Genomic DNA, 9422 nt, shown 5'->3' with positions numbered 1-9422 from the left:
ACACTCGGGAGATTCGAAGTGTATAACTGACACTTTTTCAAAAATTTCTACTAAGCAATTCCTGGGATTAATCTGGCTATCAAACAACTTGCTACCTAAAGAGTTCAATGTAACCTCATAATAAATAGTCTAGGCTGAATACTATAAAATGGTGACTTTAGAAAAAAAATCTCCAAATTTTATATATTTATTTAAGCATTTTTATTACATGAAGTTGTTTGAGGAAATTGGGCTTCCATGAGTTACTTAGGAGATCTTCCTCCAAATCAGAATCTGACTACACAGTCACCTCATAGCCATCTTCATGTCCTTGTTTCTCAGTGTATAAATGGCAGGATTCAGGATGGGTGTAACCAAGAAGTCTAAAATGGCAAGAAACTTATCCACTGGGACCGTGGGAAAAGGCCACATGTAAACAAAGATGCATGGTCCAAAGAACAAAACCACCACAGTGATGTGTGCTGACAGAGTAGAGAGGGCCTTGCGCAAACCACCTGAAGAGCGTTTCCATACAGTGACCAGAATGAAAACATAGGAGATGATCAACAAGAAGAAATTACCCATGGATATGAACCCACTGTTGGCAGTGACCATGAATTCCATTTTGTAGGAATCTATGCAAGCAAGCTTGATAAACCAAGGAAGGTCACAGTAAAAGCTGTCGATTTCACTAGGACGACAGAAAGGCAAATGGATCACAAAAGCTAACTGGACCACTGAGTGAATGAGGCCAATAGCCCAAGCACCACACACAAGCAAAAGGCACACCCGTGGGCTCATGATGGTCAGGTAGTGCAGGGGCTGACATATGGCCACATGTCGGTCTAAGGCCGTGGCAGTGAGCAGCACCATCTCAGATCCACCCAGGGTGTGAAGAACAAATATCTGGGTGACACACCCCTGGAAGGATATGGTTTTGTGCCCAAAGTTCAGGTCAGAAATCATCTTAGGAACTGTTATGGCAGAAAAACACAAATCAATAAATGAGAGGTTGGCTAAAAGGAAGTACATGGGGGAATGTAGATGAGGGTCAAAGGTCACTGTTAGCACAACAAGAAAGTTCCCTAGAACAATTATTACATAAAACACTGTAGAGAAGGCAAGGAGGAAATGCTGCACTGGTCTAGAGGTAGAAAGTCCCAGGAAAACAAATTCAGACACAGAAGTGTCATTTGCTTTACACATTGGCTTGGTCTGGCGATACCTAAAGACTAGAAACAAAACATAACCAAAACATTTAAGAAACATTTTTATTTAAAGAAACAGATTTAAACTTTTATCAAATATGGTTTTAAATCAGAAATCTTCACTAACAGCCATTAATATATTCTGAAAATATAATGCATTAATTTATTTCTTCAACTAACTCAGCTAATGAGTGTAACTGATATTCCTAATGAGTATCCACTATATTCCAAGTTCAATGTCAGGTTCTGAGGTGAAACAGTAATTCTGACTTTGAGAGTAAATGGACTAGATCTAGATGGGTAACTACAGGTAGATACATAGATTTAATGAATTTAAATACAGATACATCTCTGACAACTGATTTCTGGGAAAAGAACAGAGGGCTGTGAGAACAATATGACACATCACCATCATACTTACTCAGGCTCTGCTAAATATGAGTTATTTTCGAAGAGTAAATACAGTAGTCCAGACTTTGGAATGCCATGTGTAAAGACCCTGAGACACGAAGGCCAGTGAGGAAGGAAGGTGATTGATTGAGCTCAGGAGGAGAGACAGGCCAGACAGGATGGAATCTTGTATCCATGATATGAACTTTGTTTTTTATCCTAAGAGTAGTAGAAAATCTGGAGGATATTCAGTTGCAGCTGATAATTTTTTGCTTTCAAACAGTTACAAAAGCTTCAATGTAAAGAATGGAAGGAGAAGGTAAACTTAGAGTGACTTCAAGAGACTATTGAATAATCATTTTCATCCGTAGACAAGTTGAATTATTCAACCAATAGTGTTGGCACAACAGATAAAGCTTGGAAACATGTAGATTATTGCCTCATCATAAACTCAAAAAGTTTCAAAAGGATATTTAAACATCAAAAAAGGGTAACAAACCAAGAGAAATAAAAATAATATTTAAGCAAACATTTAAGGTGGAAAATTCATCTAAGAATATCTCTTATTAACAAATGAGGGAGGAAAAATAGTTGGCACTATCCAAAATATTCAGTCTTGTTATACTTAGGTATAGGTGGATATACAAAATTTTGTATAAATATCTACATATAGATATCTTATATGGATATATAAACACTATAAAATAAAAAACACACTCTGAAAAATAAGTTATAAAATATCAGACAGATGACTAACATTTCTATTATGGAATCAGTTCCTCCAGAAAGATAAAGAAAGGAAATGTGATATACAAATTTTAAAATGAGAAAAACATATAAGACAACCAACTCACAATAAGTCACAAGAGTTGATTGTCATATGAAAGTAAATTCTCACTAGTAATCAAAGAAATGTAGAGAAGATTGCTCTGGGTGCTATTCTGTACTAACAAATTTCAGAGGTTCAAAAAATTGATGACATCATGGAGGAAGCTGTGAGGAGAAAGTCATACTCATACACTGATAAAAAGAATGAAAACTGATGCAGTTTCTTTAGAAGGCACATTAGAAATAGATACCTAAACTTCAAAATTTTCCTTATATATGACTAAGAATCTCAATCAAGAAAAAATAACACATACACATTACTATATATAAAATAGATAAACAGCAAGGAACTATTCTATAGCAAAGGCAACTATGTTTAATATCTTTTAACTGCTTATTTAACTTATATGCAGAGTACATCATGAGGAATGCTGGGTTGGAAGAAGCACAAGCTGGAATCAAGATTGCCGGGAGAAATATCAATAACCTCAGATATGCAGATGACACCACCCTTATGGCAGAAAGTGAAGAGGAACTAAAAAGCCTCTTGATGAAAGGGAAAGAGGAGAGTGAAAAAGTTGGCTTAGAGCTCAACATTCAGAAAAGTAAAATCATGGCATCTGGTCCCATCACTTCATGGCAAATACATGGGGAGACAGTGGAAACAGTGTCAGATTTTATTTTGGGGGGCTCCAAAATCACTGCAGATGCTGACTGCAGCCATGAAATTAAAAGACGCTTACTCCTTGGAAGGAAAGTTATGACCAATCTAGATAGCATATTAAAAAGCAGAGATATTACTTTGCCAACCAAGGTCCGTCTAGTCAAGGCTATGGTTTTTCCCGTGGTCATGTATGGATGTGAGAGTTGGACTGTGAAGAAAGCTGAACGCCGAAAAATTGATGCTTTTGAGTTGTGGTGTTAGAGAAGACTCTTGAGAGTCCCTTGGACTGCAAGGAATCCAACCAGTCCATTCTAAAGGAGATCAATCCTGGGTTTTCATTGGAAGGACTGATGCTAAAGCTGAAACTCCAATACTCTGGCCATCTCATGTGAAGAGTTGACTTACTAGAAAAGACTCTGATGCTGGGAGGGATTGGGGGCAGGAAGAGAAGGGGACAACAGAGAATGAGATGGCTGGATGTCATCACCGACTCGATGGACATGAGTTTGAGTGAACTCTGGGAGTTGGTGATGGACAGGGAGGCCTGGCCTGCTGTGATTCATGAGGTTGCAAAGAGTCAGACACAACTGAGCAACTGAACTGAACTGAATAATTTTTAAAGCAAAAAAATCTGGAAAAGAGAATATATAAATATATATATAGATATGTGCTTCCCTTGTGGCTCAACTGGTAAAGAATCTTCCTGCAACGCAGGAGACCCTGGTTTGATCACTGGGTTGGGAGGATCCCCTGGAGAAGGGAAAGGCTACCCACTCCAGTATTCTGTCCTGGAGAATTCCATGGACTATATAGTCCATGGGATCGCGAAGAGTCGGACACGACGGAGTGACTTTCACTTACTTACTTATATATAGATATATACAAACATATATGAATGAATCACGTTGCTGTATACCTAAAACTAACACAACATTGTAAATTAACTATACCTCAATAAAACAAGAAAATTTGCCTAGTGTATTGAAACTAGATAAGCTAAAACAAACTACAAGGGGCACTGATGATAAAAAAAATTACAGAAAGAAAAATAATGTAATTAGCAGCAGAGAATATTCATAGTTAAATGAATATGAATTAAATATTCATAGTTCTTCCATCTGAAGAAAAGCATTATTACTCATATACAGAACAAAGTTCAATCAATGAACATATGAATAACAGACATTTTAATAAATGAGATATTTACAAGAAGGATATATAGGAAACCCACTTTCCTACAAAGTCTAGGGAAAAATAGAAAAATGTTTATCTTTAGTTCTTATCAGTAAGTTGCTCATCTCCAGGCTTATATGCATTTATTAGTTTGAGTCATAAGAAACTGTTCCATCAGTTAGTTCATATTTGGTCAAATATCAATTTTATAGAATTCAATCTAATATATAAGCTATTTATTCATACATGATCTTCTAAACAACTTTAAGCAAACCAAATCACTGATGCTTGTTCCACATCTGAATTGAATACCAGGAGTCCACCACTTGCACTGCTAAACTTTCCTCCAGGCCCCACACCACTAACAACCATGCTGTCTCTTGTCACTCCTCCCTGGCACTCCACACCACGCCTGGGCTCTCCCGTGGGCATAATCCTCACGGCCTCAGAGAGAAAGTAGCATAAGCCGGTTGGAGCCCCTTGAAACTATTATAGCCGAGAATAGACATGCAGGCAGCCGGGCCAGTCGGGAAGGACACTGTGAGGGTAATGGATGTGAAGCGGGCCTTGTAGCCAGAAGAGAACCCTGCAGGGGTGGTGCCAGAAGGCCCTGATACAGGGGCAGTGAGTGGAGGATTTTATAGCCAGTAACAGAAAAAGAATTGGCCAGAACAAGAGAGAACGAATGGAACAGTCAGCAGAGTTAACTGCGACGGGTGTGGCGTTTCAAAGGAGCTGTCATCAGGCTTCTGTCTAAGGCTTTGATCATGAAACGTGTAGATTTTAAAACATACATTGTCTGGTATACAAAACAATGCACATTTACCTTGTTTCCAAATGTAAAAAATAAATTGTTTCAAAGACCAAAAGAAAGTTTAGTTTAAAAAAATACTGATAAATATTTGTATTAGTATTAGAAAAACTAGGTGATTATTTTTTTCCTGTTTTTCTCTTTTCTAAACATTAAAAATCCATTAATAATACACTCTTCATCTGTTATAGTTCAGTAAGAAAGGCAAAATATTGGCATTAGTCAAACAAAAGATTATATTTGATGCAGAGGTCAATATAGTAACTGGGCAAGGAGAGTAAGCTTGAAAAAGTGGCGATGTGCACAGGCACTGCAGCAGGAACAATGACAGCACGTACAAGTGACCCAGGAACATACTGACAGACGCCTAGCCTCAGTAGCAGAGTGATTAGGAGGCTCACAGTCATCTGTTCACCAACTGACAGGGAAAAAAGAAAGAGAAAAAGAGACAGATGAAAATGAATTTCCAATATTATGAAGCTATAAAAATTAAATGAATAGTTCTATATATTTACAGATCTGGAAAGATTTTCAATTTAGGGGACACAAGAAAGTACATGAAAATAACACTATGCCTTCCATTTTGGAAAAAGTATTGAGGTTCTCAAAGCATTAAAATTACATCTTTTCATGTAACAATTTCACTTCTTATATATGCAAAGGAAATGGAATCAGTATCTTGAAGAGATATTGACAGTCCCATGTTCATTGCAGCATTACTCACATTAACCAAATTATGGAAACAGACATAATTTCTGGTGATGAATGAACAGTTAAAGCAAATGTGATATACACACACAACACAACACACACACACATACCAAAATATAATTCATTCTAAAAAAAAAAAAATCCGGCCATTTGCAACAAGGTGATTAAAAGCGGAGAAAAGTGTAATAAGCCAGTCATAGAAAGCAAGACACTGCATTGTATCACATATGAGACATCTAAAAGAGTCCAATTCATGGAAGCAAAGAGTAAAATTGTGGTTTTCGGGGCCTAAGGGGAGGGTGAAATGGGGAGATGTTGGTCAAAAGAGGCAAAATTTCACATATCAAGGTGAATAAGTTCTGGAGACCTAATGCACAAGCAAGTTGTGTTTATACTTGAAATTTGCTGAAAGGTAAATCTGAAGTGTCTTCACACACAAAACAGTGGGAACTGTGCCAAGCTGTGGATACATTCATTAGCTTGATTGTGGTAGTTATTTGACAATTACTGGTAATCATTTGTCATATATAATATAGACATATAACAAAAATTATTTGATATACACAATGTATAATAGACCTATATCAAAACATCAAGTTGTACACCTTAAATACACAAAATATTTGTGACAATTATACCTCAATTTTTCTGAAAAAATAAAAATCTGTTATAGCCACTTGCATGAAAGTTTTTTGTTACTGCATAATAACATTGTAACCTATCTGAAAAAGCCTATATTAATCATCATTTGTTGGGGCTTGTGCAGTCCTAGAAAAAGAGCTTTGCAACCTTGGCAATTCAGGAACTAATCTAGTTAAATTTGATGTTACATGAAAATTGAGGTCCTGTTCTTATGAGTAATAATATTATCATCACCTATGTGCAAAGTCTAAAGTATTAAAGATATCTGTGTATGTATATTCATAGCTGGCATTGATTCCTGCAAAAATTGTTACATGATGACCAGTACTATGTCTTAAATTGGTATAATGTTGATGTCAGTTTATTATATTTATTCAAGTACCTAGAAACCATCCAAATACTAAAGTGAGAACCTCTAACAGCAAAAAATTATTTTTATGAAAATACGTTTGTGCTTGGAAAAAAGTTCTAAGACTGCATATTAAATATTACCAATAGTGAATCCCAAAAAATAGGACTACATATGGCTTTTATTTCCTCTGGCCTATATTTCTGTATTATTTAAATGGTCTAAAACAACCTGATATTGGCTTTTGACTTAAAAATGAAATGTATTGATAAAACACAGAGTAAGAGGCTCAGATGAACATGCAACCCTTCAAATTCAGACTGTAGTGAAGGCAGTACCATTTTGTCAAATATTTAAAAATTAGTTTTACAAGTGAGTAAACAACTGCTTACTCATAAAAAAAATCACAATAGCTCCTTAACAAAAAATGTTCTCTATAAGAAATCAAAGACCAAGTTAAAACCTTCTATTTGTGACAGTCTACTGCTAGTTTCTTTTTTTCTTTTTAAACATGTTTCAGTGCTATTTTCTCAAATCATCCCACCCTCGCCTTCTCCCACAGAGTCCAACAGTCTGTTCTTCACATCTGTGTCTCTTTTACTGTCTCGCATATAGGGTCATCGTTACCATCTTTCTAAATATATGCGTCAATATACTGTATTGCTATTTTTCTGACTTACTTCGCTCTGTATTAATAGGCTCCAGTTTCATCCACCTCATTAGAACTGTTTCAAATGCATTCTTTTTAATAGCTGAGTCAGAAACTGCTAGTTTCTTTAAAGCATATCTATCGTTTAGCTGACTGGTGCTAATCAGGAAGAAGATGAAAGGAAAAGGAAAGAAAAGAGAGGAGACAGAAAAGACGAGGACAAGCAGAGGAGAGAGACAGGAGAGAACAGAAGCAAGCAGGATACCGTGACAGCTGAGAGGGGAGCAGGAGCTGGAACAGCGTTCTAGGGACGGTTCCTGAGTCTTGTTTTGCCTGCTCACGGCTACAAACCCTCAGTGACTTCTGTCTTCACAACGTCTCAACAAGGCACATAAAGGGACTGTCGACAGTTCATTGTCCCAGCCCCTTATCTCACCTCTCTGCCTCACAAACCTGAACGACAAGGACACGTGTTCTTTCATTAATATCAAGGTTACCCGTATTTTTGTTCTGTACTATAGCTTTCCTTTTTCATGCAGCTGATTACTTTTTGTTCTAGAAATTCTGCCAATTGTTACTCAACAATGTCCCCCTCTCTCCTCCAGTCTTCCTGAGATATTCCTTCATTTTGCTATCACATCTTACTACTGAGAGTCTCATATTCTTTTTTATGTTATAATTTACAATTGGCTAGTCGCTCTGTGGGTTTCCCGGGTAGCTCAGCTGGTAAAGAATCTGCCTGCAAGGCAGGGGACCTCTGCTCGATTCCTGGGCTGGGAAGTTCCCCTGGAGAAGGTATAGGCTACTCCCTCCAGTGTTCTTGCCTGGAGAATCCCCACGAACAGAGGAGCCTGGTGGGCTTCAGTCCATGGGGTCGCAAAGAGTCAGGAACAACTGAGTGACTAACCACAGTTGCTCTGTCTCCACTGCTAGGAGTATGAGCTTCTTAAGAGCAGGAACTATGTCTTAAACAGAAATCCTGACCAGATGAAGTTTTGTGGATTTAGGAGAGAAGGCAAGGGTTTGGATGGCTGTGGGTGTGCACATACATATGCCTCGAAAATTGACAATAATAGTTTCTCATTAAACACAATGATTTTTTTATATTATTCCCAAAGAAAACTCATGCTAGTAGAATTTTTTAAAAAGCAATTGTCATTCTAGAAATTTCCATGAGCAACATGTCAAAGATGATTCACATCAAAATCAATTCCCAAGGTCCTTTCTAGTACTTAGTGAAATATAATCCATGTCCAAAAATTTCCCTGTAAATTAAAATACAATTTAGGTGTATGAAGAGCTGCACACAACCTGAAATGACAACTTGAATTTACCTTTGGAAAGATTGGCACTTGTGTATTCAACAAGGTTCAGCAAATGCGTATTGAATTGAAAAACAGATAAGAAAGAGCTGGAGGCCAGGTACATGGGGAGAAGTTTTGTAATGTTGTAGTAGAGTTGCTGTATTCTGCTCATATAGGGGAAAGAGCTGGTGATTTTAACAGGTTATTCACTTAAATTATACTCTCTCCACTTACCTGACCTCCCCAAAAAACAAATCCCAAGAAACAATATTTTCACTATAATAGAATCTCTTAAAAACTGGTTCCCCCTTTGATCTCTGTGGTTAGTTCTCCTTACAGTTACTCCAGCTTTAACAACAGCATTGGATGACCCTTTGATGACTCAGTGACCTGAATTCCCAGGCTGTTAATTATGAGATCTCTACCTTGAATTCCCATAGCATTAAGAGAAGAAAAAATATTAGAAGTCTGATTGAAAAAGTAAATGGGAAACAAAGGAAGCTATGGTTAATAAATGATGACAACAGCATCTTCAAGGAAACTCAGCATCTCCTAACATTTGAATATCTATTAATAAATTAAATATCACTTAGACCAATACCAGTGAAAAAGGAATGCCTATTAAGACACTCCTGGACTATTCCTAGAAACCCTATACCTGCTTTTACCTCATTTATATAATTACCAAACACATTTTAGCACTTCCCTAGTGGC

At 37.1% G+C, this 9422-nt stretch overlaps 1 pseudogene; it reads right to left on the bottom strand.

The window, feature by feature from the left end:
- Window positions 1-246: 246 nt before the first annotated feature.
- LOC148776712 (olfactory receptor 4F6-like) lies at window positions 247-1185 on the bottom strand (annotated as a pseudogene).
- Window positions 1186-9422: the final 8237 nt, after the last annotated feature.

Source organism: Moschus berezovskii, chromosome 9 (genome assembly GCF_049115385.1).
Source record: "Moschus berezovskii isolate FMDL1 chromosome 9, NW_MosBer_1.0, whole genome shotgun sequence".
NCBI classification, from domain to species: Eukaryota; Metazoa; Chordata; class Mammalia; order Artiodactyla; family Moschidae; genus Moschus; species Moschus berezovskii.
Note: the sequence above shows the minus strand (reverse complement) of the source record. Positions and strands in the feature narration are given on the sequence as shown.